Source organism: Aegilops tauschii, chromosome 7 (genome assembly GCF_002575655.3).
Source record: "Aegilops tauschii subsp. strangulata cultivar AL8/78 chromosome 7, Aet v6.0, whole genome shotgun sequence".
Classification (NCBI taxonomy): domain Eukaryota; kingdom Viridiplantae; phylum Streptophyta; class Magnoliopsida; order Poales; family Poaceae; genus Aegilops; species Aegilops tauschii.
In genome coordinates, this window is record NC_053041.3 from 556,947,511 (window position 1) to 556,971,086 (window position 23,576).

Below are 23,576 nucleotides of genomic sequence, written 5' to 3' on the forward strand. Positions count from 1 at the left end.
GCATAATAGCATTATAACCGTGCATTTTCTTGTGGTTTGACTTAATCTCACCATGCTTCTTTGCATCCTGTGATCTTCCAATTGTTGTGAATCAAACACCCAGATTGGCAGAAATCCTGTGTTTTTAAATTCTCTGTTTTGCATGTGCATTCCTATCCTATTCCTGTCTATTTCCTATCCCTGCATTGTTGGAATCCTCCAATTCAAACGAGCCCTTACAGAATTACTTCTCTTATAGATAGTTGTCAAAGAAAACCTTGCGTGGTTTGTCCCGCTCCTGCTGCGCCGTCGTCCACCCCAGCTCAGCTGCTCCAACGACAGAAGGGTCCAGCACAGCAGGGATCCGGCCTCCAGACCGTCTTTCGCCGCCTCAGATCTTCTTCCCCGCCGCTGGCAGCCATGAAAACTGCATTACCATCATCAACCGAGCAGATGACCTCGAGGACTACACGGGTCCGCAAGAGAGGTCGCACTCTTTCGTGTCTGCTTACGTTATGCATCGCTTAATATTACATGCTACTTTATCGTCCTGTTCACCGATTAGACTCTGAGTCAGCTCCAAACTAATGGTCAAACTTGAGTTTTTAAATGGTTGTGGGGTACATATCGGGGCCGCTATCAATAGTATCTATATACTATCTGGTTAATCTCCGGTGTCTACTATGAGTTTCATGTTGGGTGGGAAACAAACAGTAAAGAAGCCATTATCTGTATTTTTTAACTGAAGCCATTATCTGCCTGCTATTATTGGTTTTGGGTCTATCCACAGGTTGCTACCATCACTCTGGATTTCTGCATGCACTCCTTACATAATCTCACTATGTTTTATTCCTATGCATGACAGTTATTGTAAACAATGGAACTGAACATGTAGAGCAAAAGAGACGAGCCTTGCGTGGCAATAAAATTTCATGCAGATGTCGCTCCATGGTAGGCGCAAAGGCAGCCCCCCTCCATGCATTTCGGATTGTAATCGAGAGGAAGATTCAGAAGGAGAAGACAACTCCTATTTACCCCCTGAGGTCTTCGCTCTAACTTGGCATACTGATGTTGGTTATATCATGCATATGGTGTCTTGCATTGTTTACTTTATACATCAAATATGTCATCTGCTTAGTTTAGACATCCTTTGTGCGAATGCCATCTGTTTAGTTTATTCATCGTTTATGTGAATTATGCAACGCCATCTTGTTTAGCCAGGCATCATATATGTGAATTTTGCAATGCCATCCTGCTTAGCCAGTCATCTTATATGTAAATTATATCAGGCCATCCTTTTTTTTCGTTACATATTACATTTGTCAACAATGTTAGTACATTCAACTGCTCTTCGCGTGCATCAGCCATTTGACACAGTGATGGAAAATTCTGGAGTGAAAACAAGGTCTTCAGAGCAGACTATGCTATCTGACGAAGCGCATATCTCGCTGGTTACAGATAGCTCCTCAGAGGAGGATTCAGAGACAGATGACCAGTCCTATTCCCCCCCGAGGTGTATGCTCTAACTTGGCAGGGTTATGTTGCTCATATCGTGCGTATGGTGTCTCGCATTGCTATGCCATTTGATTAGTTTAGACATGCTTTGTGTGAATGCCACCTGTTCAGTGTCTAATTACCATATATGTGAATTATGCATTGCCATCTTGTTGCAAGACATTATATATGTGAATTATACAATGCTATCTTGTTGCAAAGGCATTATATATGTGAATTATGCAATGCCATGCTGTTTAGCCAATCATCATGTATGTGAATTATATCATGCTATCATTTTTTTGTATTACGTGTTCCATTTTTCGACAACGTTTGTATATTCAACTACTCTTCCTGTGCATCAGCCATTTGAAGCGGTGATGGAAGTATTTGGAGTGAAAACAAGGTATTCAGAGCAGAGAATGCTACCTGCTGAAGCAGACATCTTGCTGGTTACAGAGAGCTCCTCAGAGGACGATTCAGAGACTGATGACCAGTCCTATTTCCCCCCTGAGGTCTATGCTCAAACTTGGCAGGGTTATATTACCCATGTCATGCATGTTGTCTTGCATTGCTTAGTTTTTACATCATATATGGATTGCCATCTGCTTACTTGCTTACTATATAAATCATATATTTGAATTATATCATGCCATCATGTTTACATAGTACATACACATCATCTATCTGAATTATGGCATGGCAACCCATTTAATAAAGACATCATATAGTTATATCATCTCATCCTGTTTAGTGTTTACAGTCATCATATTTTGAATTATGGCATTCTATCCATGAATGTATGTGAATTATGGCATGCCAACCTATTTAATAAACACAATATATAGTTATGTCATGTCATCCTGTTTACATAGTCTCATATTTTGAACTATGTCTTTCCATCTTTTTTAGTTAGCCATCATAATGTGAAATTGTGTCATGCTATCCTGTTTAGTTAGCCATCATATATGTGAAATTGTGTCATGCTATCCTGTTTGGTTAGACAACATAAATATGAATTATTTCATGCCCTCTTTTATTCCCCACTATCCATTGCACCTGTCTATCATACAATGTCTATACTTTCAATTACTTTTCTTGTTTATCAGCCATTTGAATTGGAGAGCGTGATGGCAGTATCTAAGGGAGTAACAACACGGTCTTCAGAAAAGATAGTGCTACCAGTTGATGCAGATAGAACCACGGTTGTACTTGCCCAAGGACCAGATCCACCACACATAACCCAGACTCTCGCAGATTGTACCCCTACCCAGTTGGACAGAGAACCAGCTACACCCCTTCTAACCCCAACCCCGGCAGATAGTAACCCAGTTCCAGTTGACACAGCACCGTCTCCACCACAGAGCACCCAAACACGTGCAGTTAGTAAGGGAACTGCAGTGCCCAAAGCACGAGGACCACCACTCCGAATCCCAACTCAACGCTTAAAGGAGAAGAAGATTTGTTCTCAGGTCAGGTTCTGTAGCTATGGTTCATACTCCTTTGCTCTTGCATTACTGTATTTACTCATACCAACTATTTTCAAATTTGAAGGATGGAATTGAAACTCCAATGGCGCAACAGGTATGTTTTAAATCTGTTTCTTTAACTGGTTTGCTGTTGTAACCTGCTCTATGTTGATTTCAGTTTCAGTTGAATAAACAGTTATGTTCTCATGTCATGCACATTACAAGTGTTGTTATTGCTCTATAGTTACCCACACTTATATTCTGCCTATTCTGCTTTGTCTTGAACAAATATTATTTGAACTGTGTCTCTATCTTGATTTGGCAACAAAAACTAGAATGATATAGACCATAAAGTGACCATGGTACATAGATATATGTTTGTTTCATGCTGTTATCCTGTCCACTTTACTACTGAACTCATTTACCAAAATGAGTTTCATATACAACATGGTAAACATGTGATGTGTCTGCTTGTTTCTCTTTTAGAATGCGGACAAAATATTGGAGAACAGTACCGCGTTATCCAATGGTAAAGGAAGTAATGCAGATAAGGTTCGAGATAGTGAGACATCCCTGTTGGTCTCCAAGAAAGCTGAAAAAAACTATCTTGATGACAGTGAGGGAACCCAAAAGTCCTGTCTTGATGTAGTGTTCGAGTTACTGGCCACTACTGCTGGCACAAGCTCTTCGAACTCGCTGCCTGAATTAGTTCGTCTTCTTGAGTCTCAACTTCAAGTTGAAAGACATCGATCAGATGTGCTGCGACAGGAAGCTGAAGGACTGCGGAAGTCCCTGCAGAATTCAAATGCATATTTTCCGGTGCAATAGCAAGCGCTGGAGGATTTAAGCGCCAAACAAGAGAAAGTTAATAAGCTTGCTAAGCATCTTGCCAGCATTATGGGTACCCAGGATATTGTTTCTTGAGATCTTCTGAAGTGGTTTCAGTTCTGGATTTGTTTTGCTGCGGCGTTTATTTGCGCTGGTCGCCAACTTTGACAACCAGTGTATATGATATGCTGCTTTGTTCCCTATATTTGCACTGGTGGCGAACTTTGATGCCCAGTGGATGTAATATGTGTAATAGCCGTGATAGCCTAGCGTTAGTTGCTTGCTTATTTATTTCCTTGTTGTCTTGTTTACTTGTTTGCTTGTAGTCATTGCAGTTCTTTTTCCACGGTTAGCTAGTGGCTGCAATAACCTATTTTTTAAAACTAGGCCACAATAACCATGGGCTAATATTTACTGTAGTAACACTGGGCCTCCTACTGGCCGTAGAAACAGTGGGCCTTCTATGGGCCGTAGAAACAATGGGCCTTCTATGGGCCGTAGAAACAATGGGCCTTCTGCGGGCCGTATCATCAATGGGCCTTATACGGGCCGTATGATCGATTGGCCAAACATGGGCCAAACAGACCGCATTATGGCCGTAAACGGGCTAGAGTTGGAATCGTCCGTTCATGGGCCGACCATAACGGGCCATCGTTAATAGGCCGTATTTGATGACGCTATGAAAACGGCCCAACGTATTAACGGACCACAAATGGGCCGACTGTAACCACGGGCTGAATTTGGCCCACAAGCAGAAAATTACAGTAACAGGCCGTAAGTAAACGAATGCTGGAAATGAGCCCAAGAATAAGTGGGCTCTGAGAAGGTCGAAAGATAACATGGGCTAGAAACGGCCCAACAGAATAACGGGCCGTTAATGGGTATAAAGTGATACACTGTTCATTATGGGCCAGTTTCACCACGGGCCGTTAATGGGTGTAAAGTGATACACTGTTCATTATAGGCCAGTTTCACCACGGGCCGTTAATAGGCCAAGAGTTACATAGGGCCTCATATGGGCAGAAAGACGTCATGGGCCATACATGGGCCAGAAGTGAAAACGGGCTGGAATCATATTGGATGGCCCAGATGACGCTACTAGGCCTAATTCGGATAGGGCATAAGGGGCCTTGGGTTAGCGGGCTGTAAATGGGCTATATGCGAACAGGCCATTAACAGGCTTTCCATGGGCCGGCCCGCCACCTTTTGACCAAGTCAAACGGGCAGGCCTTTTCACAGGAATGGGCCTCTGTTGGGCCGTGCCGCGTGTCGACGTATCATAGGTGCCTTCTGTCCAATGAGTGGATGACATCTGTCCCAACGATGAGCCGACACGTGTTTCCTCCAGCCAATGATGATTTTACACGTGGAAAATCCCCATTGGTCGGGGCTGTTAACGGGTTATCGGATCCAAAACCCGACCCGATAGCTTAACGGCGTTCTGTTATGGTGGATGCCACGTGTCGGTCACCCTTGACGAAAGCACTTCTGTGACGCGCGATTTATCGTCATGGAAGTGGACACTTCCGTGATGATAATTTTGGTAATGTCATGGAACACTTCTACGACAACACAGGTATGACTATCTTGATTCTGTCATAAATTTTTCATGGATGTACATGCATGACAAAAAACACGACCTACTGTGACAAACACGTATCATCACGGAAGTGTATTTTTTTTGTAGTGTTAACTCTTTGGGATATAGGATTCTAACAAACCATTTTGAGTCTAGAAATTAGGACAAATTGCTAAACTTCAATCCAAGGGCCATAGAGAAGGCACTCAAGGAGAATTCTGCAATGTTATCCATTCGATTTGCTTGAAATTGATGTCAGGATAATGAGCCAATTGTTTCATGTGGAAAAACCACACTTGGGACCATCATATAGATGTGTATTTTAGAACCATGGAACACCTGAATAGTCTAGTCAATGGATGGGAAGATCCACTTACCTCAACTTGATGCATTCAAGGAGTCTGAGTGGTTCAGCGTAGACTTTAAGGTGCGTGAGCCTTAAAATTAGCTTCCCCGTGTCACATGTAGTGCACACAAAATCCAAATATTGTTAGAATTTAGCATCATAATAATCATAAACCAATGGAATTTCTGATAGTTCCGGTTTCAACCCAATGTCTGGATGACCAAGGCGAGTATGCCAAGTTTGTCATGTACAAGACACTCTAGAAAACTATCTCGTACGCAACATGTACTCGATTGTGTCGTATGTGTAGTACAATCCAAATGATACATAGATAATGTGCTTGCCATATCCGTTGCATATGGTAAAGAGAAGTTATTTCTCTTTGTTGTCATCATAAGTTTCGTTAGAGAAACTATTTTGACGGATACCTCTATAGTTTAGTAGGGTACGAGTTAAACCGGGAAGCAATAAAGCATCCTTAAGTTACTTGAGTACCCACAGGGATAGTAAACCGGGAAGCAACAAATACCTCATCGCGTCTAGCGATTTTAAAATATCTCATTTTCTCCCGACGAGAGTGGAAACATTTTACTTCCCTGGGTATAGAGTTCGTGGTGCATATATCCACAAGGTACAAATCATCTTTCATCAGATTGACCCCTGTAGAAATCTATATATAGACATGAAGATTCTCAATATGAAAATCACTCAGATATATAGAATACATACAAATGTACTTGTACCAAAATGCTGATACAATATATGATGACAACAATACTTATGTTCTTATTAGAACATCGTAAATGGACATAAATTATGTTAACCACTCAGGAGATTGAGAGACTAGACGAAGTCTTCAAACATGTTAGTTGAGTCATATTTAACCATCATATTCTCCGTGCCCATAAGGTCCCGTCACTGTTGGTGATGTCAGGTTGAAGGTTGAAGTGAGCTTCAAACCTTTACCCTTGAGGTCTGTTGTGTCCTAGGAATTGCTGATACAGAATAACCAGATGCAGAGATCTGAATTGATATAATGCCTTATGATGTATAAGACAATATTTTTCTGTTAGCGGTGTGATTCCGACCAGAGGTTAATCATGTGGTCTTGGATTGCACACACTATTCCATGAGACACAGGAGTGATCATAATGTCCATACCCAGGTAGGGTAGTGGTGGCGATTGAGGGCGAATGCCTCAAATTCTCTAGCCATCAGTTACCAGAGATAATTAATTTATTATTAGTAAATTAAATACCATCATGGTAATGTTGCAAAATTAATGGATATTTCAAGAAGTTATTTGGAAACCATTAATGTGAATCTCAAATAGCTAAGCATGACACCTTGAAGATAATCTCCAAAATGAAGTAGATCTCGCAGCACTAGGATGGGTGTCATGCTTAGCTAAGCATACCGCGCCCTCGAATGGCTTGCCCGGTGATAACCCACAAGTATAGGGGATCGCACATTTTTTCGAGTGTAGAGTATTCAACCCAAATTTATAGATTCGAGATAAGGGGAGCCAAAGAATATTTGAAGGTATTAGCAGCTGAGTGGTCAATTCAACCACACCTGGAGATTAATTATCTGCAGCAAAGTGATTAGTAGCAAAGTAGTTTGATAGTTTTGATAGTAGTAACAGTAGCAACGGTAACAGTAACAGTTATAACAGTATTTTGTAGCAAGTGTAACAGTGATGATAGCAACAGTAACGCAGCAAGATCAATATAAATAAATTTGTATGCATTGGATCAGTGACTTGTTGGATGATATTCATCATGTGACAGTTATAACCAAGGGCGATACGGCACTAGCTCCAGTTCATCGATATAATGTAAGCATGTATTCCGTAAATAGCATACGTGCTTTATTAAAAGAACTTGCATGGCATCTTTTGTCCTACCCTCCCGTGGCAGCGGGGTCCATATTGGAAACTAAGGGATATTAATGCCTCCTTTTAATAGAGAACCAGAACAAAGCATTAACACATAGTGAATACATGAACTCCTCAAACTACGGTCATCACCGAGAGTGGGCCTGTTGTCACTTCGGGGTTGTCGGATCATAACACGTAGTAGGTGACTATAACTTGCAAGATCGGATCTAAAACATGGATATAATGATGAATTCATAAATGGTTCAGATCTGAGTTCATGGCACCCGGGCCCAAAGTGACAAGCATTAAGCATAGCAAAGTCATAGCAACATCAATATAAGAACATAGTGGATACTAGGGACCGGGCCCTAACAAAACTAACTCGATTACATGATGAATCTCATCCAACTCCTCACCGACCAGCGAGCCTACGAAGGAATTACTCGCTCCCGGTGGGGAGCATCATGGAATTGGCGATGGAGATGGGTTGGTGATGACGAAGAACGAAGATCCCCCCTCCGGAGCCCCAAACGGACTCCAGATCTGCCCTCTCGAGGAAGAACAGGGCTTGGCGGCGGCTCCATCTCGTGGAACGCGATAATTCTTTCTCCCTGATTTTTTTGGAAATATGTGATTTTATAGTATTAGGGGATCGTCTGCGGGGCCACCAGGTGGGTACAACCCACCTGGGCACGCCAGGAGAGGGGGGCGCGCCCTAGTGGGTTGTGCCCACCCAGGGGCCCCTCTCTGGTGGGTCTTGGCTCCAGTAATTCTCATTTATTCCATAAAAAATCCTCGCAAAGTTTCGTTTCATTCCGAGAACTTTTATTTCTGCACAAAAACAACACCATGGTAGTTCTGCTGAAAACAGCGTCAGCCTGGGGTTAGTTTCATTCAAATCATGCAAATTAGAGTCCAAAACAAGAGGAAAAGCGTGAGTACACTGGAGACATATCAACTCCCCCAAGCTTAAACCTTTGCTTGTCCTCAAGCAATTCAGTTGATAAACTGAAAGTGAGAAAGAAAAAACTTTTACGAACTCTTTTGCTCTTGTTTGCATAAATAAGCTTAAGCAACACCTAGGTTTTCAGCCAGCATTATAACTAACCATGTCGATAATAACATTTAAAGATTATATTAGCTCATATCAATGACATAATCAGCTAGCGAACGATAATAAGAGATCTCAAACAGCAACACGTTGTCAAAACAACCATGATATAATATGACAATAATGGTATCTCGCTAGCCCTTTCTGAGACCGCAAAACATAAATGTAGAGCACCTCCAAAGTTCAAGCAGCGACTAAACATTGTAATTCATGGTAGAAAAGATCCAATCATGATGCACCCAACATTAGCTATACACAATGCATAAATCATGACAGCTGTGCTCTCTCAATTTCTAGCGCTTGTTTCAGAAGGTGATGACGCAACATAAAAGTAAATAGAAAGTCCCTTCACAGAGGGAAGCAGTGATTTGCAGAGGTGCCAGAGCTCAATTTTTTTTAAAATAGAGATAAATGATATTTTGAGACATGGACCCTTCTTATTCACTTCACGACCATCAGTTATCAACATCTTCCATGCTAAGCACGCTAGTGGCGGTTCCCAAGCGATAAAAGTAAAGGTTTACTCCCCCTCCATCAATCGCACTCCACGGCTTGTCCGAAACAACGGGTGCCGTCCATACCAACATCAGTCCCAGGGGAGTTTTGTTTAATTATTTGCATTTTTGAGTTCAGGACTTGGAATCCCTATTACCGCCCATTTTCTCGTGCGATGGCGAGTGAATAAACACTCGACCTGAGAATAACCCGCTTAGCATGGAAGATACCGACCACCTCCTGTCGTTCCATGAATGATCCAAGCACACAAAAAGGATATTTTTTTAGAAGTTTTTAGAGGTGGCACATGAAAATTTACTTAGGACGGCAGGGTAATACCGTATATAGGTAGGTATGGCGGACTCATCTGGAATAACTTTGGGTTCAAGGTTTTTGATGTACAAGCATAATTCCCACTTAGTACAGGCGAAGGCTAGCAATTAGATTGAGAAGCGGCCAGCTAGAGAGCAACAACGATCATAACCAGGCATTATGCATAAGTAACATTGGACACTAGCATGAGTAGGATATGAACACCATGAACATAAATATCATAGAGCCTATGTTGGTTTTGATTCAACTACATGCATGAACATGTGCCAAGTCAAGCCACTCGAACATTCAGAGGAGGATACCATATCATCATACTACATCACAATCATTTTAACGCTATGTTGATATCCAAGATAAATCATTATCCACTCCTAGCTACTTATGCATGGCATGAGAAACTATAATCTCTAATTGTCATTGCAAACATGTTTAATCATAACGGGCTGAAGCATGGATACTAGGTTAAACATATTTACACAAACAAAACAAGTCGAGTTCATACCAGTTTCTCTTTGCCACGGCCAGTTCATCGAATATCGTCATTATTGCCTTTCACTTGCACGACCGAATGATGTGAAAATAATAATAGTGCAAGAGTGCCGTGGACTAAGCTGGAATCTCCAAACATTTTATTCAACAGGAGAAGACAAGGTAAAATGTGCTCTTATTAGTTCAACAGTTATTCATATGAGAGCCACTCAACATTTTCATCATGGTCTTCTCCTCGGTAGGACTCGAACAAAAAGAAAAGAAATTCAGAGAAACATACTGAAATATTTTTGGATTTTTTGGTTTTCTTGAACAAGCAAATAAAAGGGAAAAGCAAAAATGAGAAAAATTATTTACATGGGAAAGCTCCCAACAAGCAAAAGAAGAACAAGGAAATCTTTTTGGGTTTTCTCTTTTTAATACTGCTACTAAGCATGCAAAGAAAGTAAATTACTACAACTAATTTTTTGGTTTTTCTAAGGTTTTTCAAACACACAAGAAGAAAGCAAGAAAATAAATCTAAGCATGGATGATACAATGAAAAAGTGTGAACACCGACAACTAGAATGATATGTGTGAACATGAATGTAATGTCGGTGAGAACACGTACTCCCCCAAGCTTAGGCTTTTGGCCTAGCTTGGTAGTCGATCAGTAGTCTGGATAGTAGTTGGCGTGGTAGCTCACAGAGGCTCTCGATGCAGAGGCCTCAGCCTGCTGTGCTGCCTTCACTGCTGCGTTGTGAGCTCGAGCCTCGCTCTCAAGAACAAAATATCTTCCTCTGCTGTGATAATCAAAAAGAGCGGGCGCAAGCAAATATGTGTCCACAACAGATGTTTGGTTAAACAACAGATTGTAAGTGAAGTCATGAATATTTCCTTTAAGGATTTTATGCTCTTTTAAAGCATCAAAATCTAAATACTACGTGGGTAGGATAGGATCAAAGGGCAAAGGTGAAACACCCAACCCTCTTGCTAGACGTGTAGCATAAATTCCACCATAGAATCAACCACTGTTAGCATTGTGCTGAAGTCTGCGTGCAACAATCGCCCCAAGGTTATAACTCCTTTCACCGGTGAGGGCAGTGCGAATGAGGCTCAAGTCTGGAGCACAAAATGTACTACAGTCTTGTTTGCCTACAATACATTTCCCGTTGAATAATGCAAAGTACTGAATTGCGAGAAAATGTATACTCTTTATTCTACCTTGTGTCACTCCCCTCCCCTCACCGTTGCAAAGACTAGTTAAGAAAGCTTCGAACTTAGCCCTTGGTGGTTTGTCAAGCGAACCCCAAAATGGAAGTTTGCAATGGTGAGCAAAATTTTCCAGTGAGATAGTAAATGGATTATCATAAATCTTAAAAGACACCCTAGACTCACGAGGGAAAAATTTAAATCCTTTGACAAACGTCTCAGTGAGAATGTGGCGTTGTTCACACTTATCTGAAATGTAGGGATCGAGATCGTCATTGTGAACATATTGCTCAAAATTCCTCCTTAATGCCCACTCGCATCATATACTCACCGCAAGACCATAAGCATGTTTTGGTAGCGGCACCTCGTGTGGAACTTTCACTTGGTTTAACATAAGACCGGCGGGCAGAACTGTCACTAGAAGATGCCCCCGAGGATCTTCTCCTTGAGGAAATCCTTCCAAACAAGTTCATAATGTCTGCGTACAATTTTCCTATGAACAAAAATCTGAATTTTTAGTCCACAAAATTTTCTCAACAAAACTTCACAAAATTGATAGCAACTACTCATAGGGATACATAGAGGACATAGCAAGCATTCAAACTACTTAGAACTCTAAGAATTCAACATGCAAGCTCATCTACAATAGCACCAAGAGTAGCTAATTATTCAAAATATAAACCACTAAAACAAAAACTAATTGGACAAACGGTGGAGTCACATACCAAGCAACAATCCTCCGAAATAGTTTCGAAAACGGAGCTTCGAGCAAAGATATCAAAATCCGCGGGTTTGAGAGCAAGAACACGGGAGAGAGAGCAATAGAGATTTTTTTTCTGGAGGTAAGTGATGATGTGCGATGAAGAGGTAAGTGAGGGGGCCCACGTGGGGACCACAACCTACCAGGGCGCGCCTGGGGGTCCTGGCACGCCCAGGTGGGTTGTGCCCACCTAGTACACCCCCCTCTGGTATTATTTGCACCAGAAATTCAGAAAAAAATGTATAAAATTTTCAGGGCATTCTGAGAACTTTTATTTTTGGGTCATTTTTTATTGCACGAAAAATTCAGAAAACAGACAAAACATGGCATTTTATTTTATTTAACTAATAAAAACAGAAAAAAGGGTAGGGACAGAAGGTAGTGCTTACTAAATTCATCAACTTCATACCGCTCAAAAATGATTCATTAATAAGGTTGATCAAGTCTTATTAACAACCACTTACGATTAGCATGAAACCGAAGAACTTCCGTAAATTACTAAGTTACGTCAATGGGGATATGCATGTCTGAAAGGATCGATATAGTTGACTAGAGGGGGGGGGGGTGAATAGGCAACTAACAATTTTTAGCTTTTCTTTACCAAATTAAACTTTGCATCAAAGTAGGTTGTCTAGATACGCAACTAGGTGGGCAACCTATATGATGCAACAACAACAAGCACACAATCAAGCAAGGGATATAACACAAATAAGCTTGCACAAGTAAAGGCACGAGATAACCAAGAGTGGAGCCGGTGAAGACGAGGATGTGTTACCGAAGTTCCTTCCTTTTGAGGGGAAGTACATCTCCGTTGGAGCGGTGTGGAGGCACAATGCTCCCCAAGAAGCCACTAGGGCCACCGTATTCTCCTCACGCCCTCACACAATGCGAGATGCCGTGATTCCACTATTGGTGCCCTTGGAGGCGGCGACCGGACCTTTACAAACAAGGTTGGGGCAATCTCCACAACTTAATTGGAGGCTCCCAACGACACCACGAAGCTTCACCACAATGGAATATGGCTCCGCGGTGACCTCAACCGTCTAGGGTGCTCAAACACCCAAGAGTAACAAGATCCGCAAAGGATTAGTGGGGGAATCAAATTTCTCTTGGTGGAAGTGTAGATCGGGGCCTTCTCAACCAATCCCTAGAAAATCAACAAGTTTGATTGGCTAGGGAGAGAGATCGGGCGAAAATGGAGCTTGGAGCAACAATGGAGCTTTGGGGTGGAAGAGGTGGTCAACTAGAGGAAGAAGACACCCCTTATATAGTGGAAGAACAAATCCAACCGTTATCCACCAACCCAGCCTGCGTAGCACGGTACTACCGTGCCAGGGCCGCGGTACTACTGCAAGGCCACGCGGTACTACCGCTCCCCCTTGTTGTACTACCGCAAGGCAAGGATGGACTGGATATTGGAAGGGCACGGACATATAAAAATACATCCGTGGCAACTTCCGCTGAGTTGGGACCTATGCAAACATCCGACACGGTAGTACTGTACGTTAGGAGCAGTACTACCGCGCGGCTGCTGAGCCAGGCCAGAACGCACGGTACTACCGTGCACAGGGCGCGGTACTACCGCGTAGGGCGCGAATGTAAAAAATTACATCCGCCCCTACTACTGCTGCCGCAGCAGCACCTGGCCTGGGGATCACGGTACTACAGCTCCAAAGGAGCGGTACTACTGTGGGCGCTTGCGGTACTACCGCAAGGGCCTGCGGTACTACCGCTCCTAGGAGCAGTACTACCGCATGCCCAAGCTCAGCAAACAAGACAAACTGCATAGACGAGAAAAGACGGAGGATGCTCCAAAGTGCCAAAGGAAAGGAGGTGCAAATGGAGTAGACGTGTACGTGATGATTCCACCCAAACCTTTCCAAAGCGGACCCCCTCTTAATAGTACGGCTTTCCTATGACTCAAATCCACCGAAAAGAAACGTAGAGAAACGCCGTCTTCAATAGTCTTCGAGGGGCACCAAATCGTCTTGTGCATAGTGATGAGATGTCTGAAATACTCAATGCACACGATTATGCCGCAAAAAGCATTGTCATCAATCACCAAAACAACTAAGGGATAAATATGCCCTTACAATCTCCCCCTTTTTGGTGGATTGATGACAATACGGGATTTGCACAACAAGGAGATAAAATGAACATGGGCAAACCCAACATCTATAAAATATCGACGGGCTCCCCCTAGATGTGTGCTATCTAGATAAGTGCTTTGGACTGCACGACACCCATACTAGGATCAATACTCCCCCTATATTTTATAGACAAGGCATATCTTGCAACAACAAGGCTAACATAAAGCAAGATAGTAAATATGAGCATAATATAAATAGCACAAGATAGCATAAGCTCAATAAGGTACGATAGAGTGCATATGTCTTACACCATATGATAGATAAGTCTCACAAATGCAAACCAAACCAAAGCAAACGAGGTTCAACAGAACAAAAGCAAACGAAACAAACACGATAAACGACTCGCAAATCCTACACTCTCTCCCCCTTCGGCATCGAGATGCCAAAAAGGCAGAGAGGACACCTACAACACACGTGGTGGCTCAAGCGGAGTAATCACTCGCACACTCCTCGTCAGACTCGGCAGCGGGGATGGGCTCCTCCTCAGACTTAGTCCACTGATATCCTTGCTTCGCCATCCATTCAGCCTCTTAAGTGATGTGCTTCTCAGACCCATTGGATACCTCCTCCCCAAATATCTTGAAGATCTTCTTGTCGCGGCGGCGACTCTCCTTGGAAGTAACATGAGCCTTGTATTGCCCCTGAGCTTGCATGCAGAACAGGCCTTCAGCTTCTTAGCCCATGAGGGCTCAGTGGAGGGAGGGGCATACCCAACAGAGCTGTCCTCATCTGCCTCCTCCTCCTCAATCTCCTCCTCATCAACATCCATCCTAGCAGCCGCTGCCTCAGCACGAGTAGTAGTGTTAGCCCACTGGGGCTTGATGCGAAGTTTGATGGGGTCATGACGGATCCAGTCAGGGGCCAAAAACTCATCCTACGAGAAGAGCTTCTCCCACGTCTTCCAGATCAATAGAAATAGGTATGGTCCATAGATAGGAACCTTACGGTTGAACACCGCAAACTGAAGCTCGCACCACATGATGTGGGAGACGTCCAATGGTTGGGTCTGAGTGAGACGCGCCGCCTCACAGATGAGCATCATGTCCACAAGATAGGCATGCACCTTGTCCTTGTCCCCAATGCGTGGGAAGAGAGAGTTGCGGAAGATCCGGTGCATAATGTCAACGAAAGGGTTCATAACCCACGCCTTCTTGCCACTTGGAAGGAGCTTCTCAACATAATACTGCTGGAGCTTGTTCTTGTTAGCAGACTCGGAGTTGGCATGAGGGCGAACACCAACGGGCATGTTGAGCCCCTCATCAGGTACGCGGAGCAAATCCATGAATTCCTTCCATGTAGCAGTCAGCTGACGTCCATTGGTCATCCAGGTCATCCTCCGTTCCTCATCAGTATGAAAGTGAACCGAAGCAAAGAATTGGGCCACAAGCTCGGGATCAAAGTCCAGGTGAAAAGAGATCACATCCTCAATGGCAAACTGCTCCACGAGATCCAAGGCCTCACCAAAGTAGGCACGGTGTTTATCCTCCCTCATGTGATTCATATCAATCCAGTGCACGTCCACATATGTGTTCTGCTTGCCCTTGATCACATCCTAATAAATGAGATTCTGCTGCTTGGTCTAGAACAGATCATTCCCTCTGAAGTTGGCACGAGGATTCACATAAGGGTTGATCCTCCTTCGAGAGATAAACTCAGCCAGTGGTATCTCATCCATGCCCATGGAGGGCTCCTTGTGCTTGGTGGCGGTGGTCTTGGTCCTGCGTTGGGGGGCATTGGAGCCCACTGGAGCTTCATCTTGGTTGCGCAGACGCTTGGAACCTGTGTCACGGCTGGGATTGGAACGGTGAGCAGGTGCACCGGAGCCACCACCTAAGACATAAAACACAAAAACACGCAAGAGAAGCGAGAAGGATCAATGCAAAGACCACAGCAAAACGGGTGAAACAAGTAGAAAGCGCACTTGGTAATTGCCATGAAGGAGATTTGACAACAACGGTAGTACTGCATGTCTGCGCGGTACTAAAATTTTAGTGCCGCTCCTAGTCACGGTAGTACCGCGCGGAGGCACGGTAGTACCGGGGCTCGGAGCGGCAGTAGAGCTTTAGTACCGCGTCTCGTGCGGTAGTACCGCTCCTGAGGAGCGGTAGTACCGCATCTGGGATGCGGTAGTACCGCACGGCGTCAGATCCGAATCAACTGAATATGAGAACAACCGTGACAACAAGGCGGTACTACGGTTGATCAAATCTACCACGGGACAACATATCAAGTACAATCTCTACACATCACTACTCTCCTACATCCTACTCTTGCAAAGATTTGGCCTAAAATCTCAAGAACAACATGCATCTCCCCAAAAACCTAGAAGCGAAAGAACGAACAAAGGAGAGAGGGATTTGGGGAGAAACCTCGTTCCATGGCAAGAGGAAGTGGTGGGGAGCGATCCCACCGGACGGAATCCGAGGAGAGCGGCCGGAGACGGAGATCCGGCGAGGGTCTCCGGCGCCATTCTTGAGCGAGAGAGAGATGGCGTGGAGAGAAACAGACGAATGGGTATGGGGGAGTTGGAACTCCCCCTGCCCGCTCTTAACCCCCACGCGCCCTCGATAGCGCGGTAGTACCGCGCGTCATCGCGGTAGTACCGCCCGGGCGGAAGTACCGCTCCCCCAGGCGGCAGTAAAAAATTACTGCCGCGCTGGGTGCGGAAGTACCGTGCGCTGCTCACGCGGTAGTACCGTGGCAGGCCGCGGTAGTACCGTGTGCTCAAGAAGATGCAAGTTTCAAGAACAAGGGAAAACAAAAGGCCTTTGCAAAGCAACCTCCAAGCGAACGGACACACCAAGACGCTGACACACGAGACAACACACACAAGCTCGACACGACAAAAGGGAGACAAGAAACAACAAGGACTAAAACATGCAACACAACCTCTCCAGAGAGAGGGCGGTGGCCGGAGCCACCTATGTTTGAGTCAATTGGTATGGCACCGTGAAGAATTATCCTTGGGCCCATGACCAAAACTCGTCTTTGAAGCGCAAGTACCATCAACAATGGCTAATGTGAAAGAGTTGATCAATTTATGCATAATGGGGGGAGGGAGAGTTCATTCAGAGAACAACACTCCCCCTATGTCCATGCCTACACCTAAACAAGATAACAAGTTGAGTATGGTGGGGTGTGCAAGGGTTCAAGCAACATTGCTTGAATCAACGATATTTAGCTCATGCCTTAACTCGCGAAATCTTGATTCATCCAAGGGCTTCGTGAAAATATCTGCAAGGTTATCATGAGTGTTGACGTAGTTGAGCTTGATCTCCCCTCGCCTAACGTGATCCCGGATGAAGTGATACCGAATCTCAATATGCTTTGTCTTGAAGTGTTGCACCAGGTTGAGAGAAATCTTGATGGCGCTTTCATTGTCACACCAAAGAGACACTTTGTCACAAATGACACCGTAATCCTTTAAAGTCCGCCTCATCCAAAGAAGTTGCGCACAACAACTACTGGCGGCCACATACTCCGCTTCGGTGGACAAGAGAGACACACAACTCTGCTTCTTGGAAGACCAACTTACCAAAGAGCAACCAAGAAATTGGCACCCTCCAAAAGTGGACTTCCTATCCACTTTGTCTCCCGCCCAATCGGAATCCGAATATCCTGCAAGCTTGAAGTTTGCACCTCTTGGATACCATAAGCCAAAGTTTGGGGTATGAGCCAAATATCGAAAGATTCGCTTGACCGCCACAAAGTGGCTTTCCTTAGGTGCGGCTTGAAACCATGCACAAATTCCCACACTCAACATGATATCCGGTCTAGATGCACAAAGGTAAAGCAAGGAGCCAATCATGGAGCGATATACCTTTTGATCCACCGCTTTACCATTGGGATCTATGTCAAGTTGGCATTTGACAGACATTGGAGTGGAGGCCGGCTTGACATCACTTAGCTTGAATCTCTTGAGCATGTCTTGAGTATATTTGGCTTGGTTGATGAAGGTTCCTTCTCTTCTTTGCTTGACTTCGAACCCGAGAAATAACTTCAAATCTCCATCGAAGACATCTTGAACTTAGAGGTCATGAGAGCAGCAAATTCCTCATTGAAAGCTTTGTTAGGGGAACCAAAGATAATATCATCAACATATAGTTGGCACACAAACAACTCCCCTTTGACCTTCTTAGTAAAAAGAGTGGGGTCGATTTGCCCAACCTCAAATCCACGATCTTGCAACAACTCGGTAGGGTCGTCATACCACACACGTGGGGCTTGTTTAAGGCCATAGAGTGCCTTATCGAGTTGATACACATGATCGGGGAAGCAGGGATCCTCGAACCCGGGGGGTTGCTTGACATACACCAACTCATTAATAGGACCATTAAGAAAAGCACTCTTCACATCCATTTGTTGCAACTTAAAGTTATGATGAGAAGCATAAGCAACAAACGAATGGATTCAAGGCGAGCAACGGGAGCAAAGGTTTCACTGTAGTCGATACCCTCAACTTGGGAGTAGCCTTGTGCTACCAATCTTGCCTTGTTGCAAACGATGGTCCCATGAGCATCTTGCTTGTTCTTGAAGATCCACTTGGTTCCAATGACATTGTGGCTCCCCGTTGGCCTTGGCACCAACCTCCACACCTTTTTGTACTCGAAGTTGTTGAGTTCTTCATGCATGTCATTGAGCCAATCCGGATCTTCGAGCGCCTCATAGACCTTTTGGGGTTAAACACAAGAGACAAACACATGATGTTCACAATAGTTTGCCAATTGTCTATGAGTGCTTACCCCCTTTTGAATGCTTCCAAGCATATTCTTCATGAGATGACCCTTGGTGGAGAGCTTGGATGCAATCTTGGCGGCACGACGCTCCAATTCCTCCTCGGGGGTGAGTCGAGGAGCGGTCACTTGATCATCTTGAGCGCCGTCTTGAGCTTGTTCTTGATCTTGAGGATGCTCTTGATCTTGAACTTGCTCGGAGGAGAGAACTTGACCTTGGGCATCACTTGGTGATCCAACACCGACTTGAGATTGATCTTGCCCTTGGTCTTGTTCATGAGGTTGAGGGCCTTCACTTTATTCTTCGGAAGCGTGTGGGCCTTGGGTTGGTGATGGCTCCACTTGAGTGGAGCATTGTCCTTCTCCTTTGGCCACAAGGGGTTCCTCAATGGGTAGGATGAAACCAACTCCCATTCTTCTTATGGCTTGAGGAGGAATTTCATCACCTACATCACAAGTGCCACTTTGCTCCACTTGGGAGCCGTTATTCTCATCAAACTCCACGTTACACGTCTCCTCAATAAGTCCCGTGGACTTATTGAGGACACGGCAAGCATGAGAGTTTGTAGAATAACCAACAAATATGCCCTCATAAGCTCTAGCCTCAAATTTAGACAACCGAACACCTTTCTTGAGAATGAAACACTTACACCCGAACACCCGAAAGTACTTGAGGTTGGGCTTGTTACCGTTGAGTATCTCATATGGAGTCTTGTTCAAGCCTTTGCGGAGATATAGCCGATTCGATGCATGACACACGGTGTTGATGGCTTCGGCCCAAAATTTGTATGGAGACTTGAACTCCGCCATCATGGTCCTAGCCGCATCCATCAACGTCCGGTTCTTCCTCTCCGCTACACCATTTTGTTATGGGGTGTATTGTGCTGAATATTGATGCTTGATTCCGTCATCACTAAGAAACTCATCCAAGGTGTAGTTCTTGAACTCGGTGCCATTGTCACTTCTTATTGTCAAGATCTTTGCATTGTGTTGACGTTGGGCTTCATTTGCAAAGTCAATGACGGTTTGTTGGGTCTCGCTCTTCCTCTTGAAGAAATATACCCAAGTGTATCTTGAATAGTCATCCACAATCACCAAGCAATACTTTCTACCCCCAAGGCTATCAAAGGATGGAGGCCCAAAGAGATCCAAGTGAAGGAGCTCCAAAGGCCTCTTCGAGTAAATGATAGTCGTGGGAGGGTGAGCCTTTTCATGTAGCTTTCCTTCGATACAAGCACTGCAAGCACGATCTTTAGCAAAACTAACATTTGTTAGTCCACGGACATGGTCCCCCTTGAGAAGACTTTGCAAAGATCTCATATTTACATGGGCTAAACGACGATGCCAAAGCCATCCCACGTCAACTTTAGCCATTAGGCATGTCGCGGTCTTAGTGGGTCGCTCCGAAAAGTTAATCACATAGAGACCGTTCTCAACATGCCCAACAAAGGCTACTTTAAGAGTCTTGCTCCACAAGAGGGCCACGGTATCAACATCAAAGAAAGTGGCAAAGTCCATGAGTGCAAGTTGTCAAACGGAAAGTAAATTGTATGCAAGGGACTCAACAAGCATGACCTTCTCGATCATGAGATCATGAGAAATGACAACCTTGCCAAGTCCCAATACCTTAGAGGACGAGGCATCACCCCACTCGACATTGGTGGGCATAGATGGAATCTTGTGAACGTCCACCACCAAGTCCTTGCTTCCAGTCATATGATTAGTGGCTCCACTATCGAGCAACCATGATCCCCCATAGGAAGCAAACACCTACAAGAAATCAATGCTTGGTTTTAGGTACCCATTTTGTAATGGGTCCTTTGATGTTAGTAACAAGGGTCTTAGGAACCCAAATAGACCATTCAATGTACTCATAAGAAGAACCAACAAATTTGGCATAAACATGTCCATCACTAGCACGGCATAACACATAAGAAGGGTTAAAGTCGCCGGCTTTGTTAGGAGGGGTAGCATTGCCCTTCTTAGCATCACTACCCTTCACATTGTTGTTGTTGTTCTTCTTAGAAGCACCCTCTCCCTCCTTCACAAAAGTTTGCTTGAGAGGGGGAGGTCGTTTGGCCTTGTCATCCTTCTTCTTGTTCTTGGACTTGGGTGTGAACCCAATTCCTTCCTTGGCCACAACTTCCTTTTGATTGCTCAAAAGGTCATTGAGGTTCTTCTCTCCTTGTATGCACGACACAAGGCCTTTCTCAAGTTGCTTCTTCAACTTAGCATTCTCCTCAACAAGATGCACATGCTCACAACATGGGTTAGTAGCATTTGCATTATCAATTAAAACCATGTGAGGAAAGGTGGCTTTCTCCTTGGTTAGCTTCACTTGGAGTTGATCATGAGACTCCTTGAGATTAGCATGAGCACCTTTCAAGGACTTGTGAGCCTTGTCAAGTATATCAAACTCCTCCTTGAGTCTAGCAAGATCAACCCCAAGCTTGGCCTTCTCGGAGTTTAGCACACGAGATACAACAAGAGCATGATCAAGATCTTTGTTTAATTTGGCGTGGTCATTGTTGTATGACTCCTCAAGAGCCAAATGAAGACCTCGCTCTTCCTCAAGAGCATTGGAAAGATCCGAAATCTCTTCGGCATAGTCACGACTATGCCCCTCCATCTTAGAGATGGTATCTTCGTGAGCCTCGATCATGTCATTGGCTTCACCAAGTTGTTCCAAGAGTGCAACGAAGTGCTTCTTGGATTTACCCTTGAGCTTACTCATAAAGGACTCAAATTCATTCTCCTCCACATTAGACCCCTCATGTTCATCAATGCAATCCGTCAAAGAGCAATGAAGTGCTTCTTGGATTTACCCTTGGCGGTGATGTTCTCATTGGGTGAGTCGAAGAGAGACACCCATGGAGTTGTCGCAATGGCAATGGAGGCCACGGCAACCGACTCACCATCATCATCATCATCCTCATTGTACTCTTCTTGTGCCACCAACCCCTTGGGAGGAGTCTTCTTGGTGAAGTTGCTCTTGTTGGGGAAAGACTTGGCCTTGTCCTTTCGGATGAGCTTGCCACCATTGTCTTCCCTCTTCTCATAAGGACATTCCACAAACAAAGTGGCTCACGTTGCCACAATTATAGCAAGTCCTCACTCGTTGCTTGACCTTCGCGCCACTTGAGTTGTTATTGTTGAAGTTGGGCCTTGTGTTCTTCTTGCTCCAAAATTTCCTTGAGGCAAGAGCCATGTGTTCATGATAAGCATACTTTGTATCTTCGGGGTTGCTCTCCTCTTCTTCCTCTTCATCCTCTTCTTCCACACTAAACTTGGCCTTCAAGGCAAGGTTGGGCTTCTTTGCTCTTTGAGATCGTAACACTGCATTGTCGGCGGTCTTGTCCAAGATGCTCATAGCCACAAACTCATCCAACACTTCACTTGAGGACAAGGTGTGGAAGTCCGGCCTTTGTCGAATGAAGGAGGACATGGCCTTGTGGTAAGGCATCATGGCCTTGAGGAATTTGCACTTGATCCAATTGTCATCCGTATCCTTGCTCCCATGATCTCGGAGTGAGACTACAAGAGTAGTCAATCTCCAATAAAGCTCACGAGGTTCTTCATCCTCTTTCATTACAAACTCATCGGCTTCATCTTGCACCACTTCATAGTTGGAGCGTTGAATGCTTGCGCTTCCCCTATACAGCGAGACAACATGGCGCCATGCATCCTTGGCCATGGTGAAGGGCCGGAGATGAGCAAGATCTTCGGTTGGAATTGCATCTTGGATGATGAAGAGAGCATTCTCATTGAATTGATTATCCGCGGATTCTCTAGGAGTGAAGTTGCTTCGGTCATGCGGATAAAAACCTTCTTCAATGATTCTCCAAAGATTAGTATTAACATGGTTTAAATGACGCTTAAAGCGATAAACCCAAGAATCAAAGTCCTCATTTTTCAGAATCTTCGGGGGAGGACCGACATGATTTAAATGAGTGGAGGGAATCGGTCCACCATAAACAAGTGGAGGTTCCACATGGGCAAAGATGCCGGTGCCATTTTTACCACTAGAAGAAGGAGCATTTTCACTAGTAGCTTCCCCCTTGTCGGAGTTAGCATCCGTCACCTTGTTAGTGGGATCACCCACTTTCAACGGTGCGGTGGATAATTTAAGCCCTTCTATGAATTTATTAAACATGCTTTCAACCTCGGTCGTCATGGAGGTTTTCAATGTGTCCAAAGCCACATTGAATTCCTCATGAGAGACCGCGATTCCCCCATTGGCCGTAGACGAGACCGGATTCACACCGGAGTGCTCCTCCACACCGTCTACGGTGTCAACCATACCCTTCGGATGGCAAAGTCCTTAATAAAGAGACGAGGCTCTGATACCAATTGAAAGGATCGATATAGTTGACTAGAGGGGGGGGTGAATAGGCAACTAACAATTTTTAGCTTTTCTTTACCAAATTAAACTTTGCATCAAAGTAGGTTGTCTAGATATGCAACTAGGTGGGCAACCTATATGATGCAACAACAACAAGCACACAAGCAAGCAAGGGATATAACACAAATAAGCTTGCACAAGTAAAGGCACGAGATAACCAAGAGTGGAGCCGGTGAAGACGAGGATGTGTTACCGAAGTTCCTTCCTTTTGAGGGGAAGTACGTCTCCGTTGGAGCGGTGTGGAGGCACAATGCTCCCCAAGAAGCCACTAGGGCTACCGTATTCTCCTCACGCCCTCACACAATGCGAGATGCCGTGATTCCACTATTGGTGCCCTT